This window comes from Ptychodera flava, unplaced genomic scaffold, assembly GCF_041260155.1.
Source record: "Ptychodera flava strain L36383 unplaced genomic scaffold, AS_Pfla_20210202 Scaffold_82__1_contigs__length_521545_pilon, whole genome shotgun sequence".
Taxonomy (NCBI): Eukaryota; Metazoa; Hemichordata; class Enteropneusta; family Ptychoderidae; genus Ptychodera; species Ptychodera flava.
The window spans coordinates 283,226-287,500 of NW_027248404.1; positions in this window are offsets into that span (position 1 = coordinate 283,226).

Genomic DNA, 4,275 nt, shown 5'->3' on the forward strand with positions numbered 1-4,275 from the left:
TTTCTCAAAAATTTTCTGTAACCTATGAATGCATGTTGCAACATTACAAATTACTCATTAAGTAAGTGTATAATGTACATAATTATATATATGTATATTATATATATATATATATATATATATATATTATATATATATATATATATATATATATATATATATATATATATATATATATATATATATATATATATATATATATATAATATAAATATATTATCAAGTTTACAGATCTCCTAACGGGAAAATACCGTGCTTGATGCTAAAGCAGAGTGTTATAATAATAATACCAATTTACTTCAAGCACAAAGCAATAATATCTGTTACTTAATTTTCATGCATCCTGCAATCATCAGACAGATGAAGTGAAAGGATCCTTATCGCTACATTTTCTTATACATCTTGGGACTACCATTCTATTTTTAGATTGTGCTAAAATTTATGTATAATATTTGTTTTGGTTTCAAAATTTTGAAACCAGCTGTTAAACAAACGCTCTGAGTGTGTTTCGAAATGTCGCCACCAATACAGATATTATTTATCAGCTGATAACACCACCTAAAAAATAGAATGGTACGTCCAAAGATGTAAAAGAAAAGGTAGGTCAAAGGTCATGGTGTGCGAGTATGAACTTGAGTCACATCGCTTCCAAAGCTGTTTCATTTTTTTCTTATGTAATCGCCGTACTTCTTAGTTAAGCGACTCATAGCTTTCGGTAAAGTGCGGCGAATTAGCAAGTGTAAATTTCAGAGAAGATGGCAACAGGAACTCGAAAAGCAGGGGCGAGAAAGCATGGTGCTGTGACGGAGGAAATTTCCACGTACTTTCAAGATGGCGAAAGCAGACAACAGATACGTAACATCAGGGACGAAAGTAACAACCTGTCACCTGCAGTATCGAAAAATGTTGTTAAAGAATGCTTAAAAACTTAGAGGAAAATGTTGTTAACAATCTCTGAAAGAATCTCAACGGTTATAGCCTAACAGAAAAAGCAAGGTCAAAGAATGGAAGCGATAGAAACGAGATATCTCGAACTTGACAAAGCGATGCAGTACACTGAATACGACATCGAAAGACTGACAATCACAAAATGACGAGCTGCATCAGAGAATAGCGAGACTAAAGCAAACCTTTAGGAGTCATCTGAAACAACTGAAGCTCTCGACTCTGCTTCCTTGAATTTAGAGCGTTATTCACGCGATTACAAGCTACATCTATCTATCTACAATCTACTATCTATAGAAGGGATACCCAAACATGATAATGAAGATTGTGTGACATTGTTCGTAAACTCGCACTTAAAAATTCAAAATGGCCGACATACTGATAGACAATGCCCAGCGGACGGCGAGCAGAAATAGAAGATAAGGATTCCAACCGAAGTCCACCACATATCATAGTTAAGCTTCGATTGCGGACTCAAAGAAGCGTCATTCTAAGCAACTTGCGAACAGCCTTAAAGACACAGACACTTCGTGAAGACAGACTTGTGCCCAACTGATTACAAGATAAAACAAAGCCTGCGAACAGTCATGAACAGAGCCTACAAGGAAAAGAAGAAAGTGAAATTTGTCAAAGGTCAACTCTACATCAATCAGCAGAGATATATTCCACCTCGGGACAGTACACCTACAAAATAATCAGAAACCACATTTACGAAACTATTCTTCACGAAATATAAATGTCGGACAATCTGTGTTTGCAAATTTGCATTCAAGTTTTTTTGCCGAATCATCTCTGAGTGGATTGCAGGAGGTATCCTTTCTTTTGACATAATTTTTTTTTCTTGTCAGCTTTGGAAAGTGTATGTGTAAGTTTCCCTTGTCAGTCTTTGTTTATTTATTTCTCTTGTTTGTTTTTATATTTCTGCACTGGCACATTGTATTTCGTCAAGCCAGGACTCTTTTGTGGCCTCCCTCTTGCCGTTTGTGTTCTTTCGGGGTTTTTGTTTGTTTGTTTGTTTGGTTTTTTGCTGAAGTCGTTGTAGACTTCAGTTTTTCATTTCGTTTTCTTTCCCTCATTTTTAATTCTTTTTGTGCAGGAGCACTTTTTTCAAAATGTTCAGGTTAAGTTTAAATTTCTTTAGTTTTTTTCCGTCAGATAAAATGACAGAACTTTTAAAATCATTTTCAGAATGCACGAGGCATTGGTTGTTATAAGAAAAGGAAAGGATTTTTCTAGTGGTCAAAGAAAACCAAGTGTAATGTAATTTTTTTTACAAGAAAATCACAGTGTTTCTAAAGACTAGCTCATGCTTGATGGTCATTATATCTTCTCCTATGGTATTTCAAATACCAAAGGTGTCGTTGTAAAGCCTTTAAAATATCATGGAATAAGAGATATATTTCAGAGGAAATACATCATCCATGAAAATCAGCTGTACACTTTTATTTGAATCCAATGGTGGGCAACCGATTTTTAGATGCAATTACAGGGTCGATCGCCTTTCATTTAAGCTACCAAGTTTTTACAAAGAAATGTTGCAGTGTTGGAGTGAAGTTAATCCTTGAAATAATTTCCCATTGCACAACAGATTAATTGGAATAATTCTGATATTCTTGTCAACAATAAGTCTCTCTTTATCAACTTGCTTTTTAACAAGGAATTTATAATTGCTGAATTTTTTAATGCGCACAATACTCTTAAAACTTTGGACGATTTATCTGATTTTGCGTGCGATCCGAGTCTTTTCGTTTGACTGGCAAGGCCTTACTAAATGTAATGTCGTATTTGTGGAAATCTCGAAAGCCCAAAAGTGGTCAGACCTGAACTACCAATTCTGTGTTTATAGAACACAATAGATCATCCCTTTAAAATATTTCAATGTAAGAACATTAGTAACATATTACATGTAATCACCTTCTTTCTTCCAAATCGTAATTAATTTTTCTCAGTTTCTTGATATGAGTGAGAAGAGTGGAGTGCAATCTTTGAACTACCTTTTAAATTAAAGAAACCACACTGTAAGAGTTTCAATGGAAAATTACCCACAACATCCTTTTCACTAATTTTGTTTCTTATTCTGTATGAATCCTCTTAGAGTGAGTAGCAATTAGTGATCTCTCTGTAAAAAAGCTGATGAAACAATTGTCCACCTTTTTGGGAATGTGAATTTTCAGCATTATTTGGAATAGCCTTTTGTCAAACGGGGGAAAATCTGTCAATGCACGAGTCTGCTATGTCAAGTAAACAGATCTTGCTGGCTGATATATCCTTCAGTATCCTTTTAAACCATTTAATAATTATTAAAAAAAAGACAATTTATGACTGTAAACTGAAAGGCAAAATTCCAACTTTTGGTTACATGTTAAACTGAAAGATTGAATTTATAGAGCTATGAGCAACCACTGTACAAGAAGAGCTTTGTCGAAATGACAAAACATAGAATTTTGAGAAAATTTGTATTTTTTGGGTAACCACCCATGTTTGCTCAGCCTTGTGTGTCATGTTGATGATTTGACGTAATCTTTATTGTTTCTGTACTACTTCCTTTTGACTTTGCATTGAACTGAACAGACTGAAATGTAAGATGAAGTTTTGTATTCCTTTTGAGTCTCCTGACAATCAAAAACTCTTAAATATGAAAAATGTAAAAGAAAGTGTGGGGCTAAGCATCCTTTCAGTTGATCTGTGTGTGATGATTGCAGGATATATGAACCTTAAGTAACAGATAATATTACTTTGTATTGAAGGGATATATATATATATAATATATATATATATATATATATATATAATATATATATATATATATATATATATATATATATATATATATATATATATATATATATATATAAATATATATATATATATATATATATATATATATATATATATATATATATATATATATATATATATATATATATATGTGTGTGTGTGTGTGTGTGTGTGTGTGTGTGGTGTGTAAAAGTAGAATATTTTGAAAGGACAAATTAAATCATTAAATACCTCCACGAAGTTGTTGAGCGGTATTCACTTGGCCTGTTAAGAGACAGTACATTAGTTTTTTGACAAAATATTTATGTGCTTAACCTTGCTAATTTAAGCCATTAGTGTCCTAATGAATGTTAAAACATTGATAATGAAGATAACATTCTTGTATGCAATAATGCTTGCCAACTACATCGGTCAAAGTGTGATTGAAAGGGCTGTTCAATATAGAAGTATCCTAAGTAGTTGTTTAGCATCCTACTTACAGAGTTGCTGACTGTCATCTATAAAGTAAAAAAAGAAAAGAGCAGTGATTTTTTGGAGGCTTGGTTAATTCCT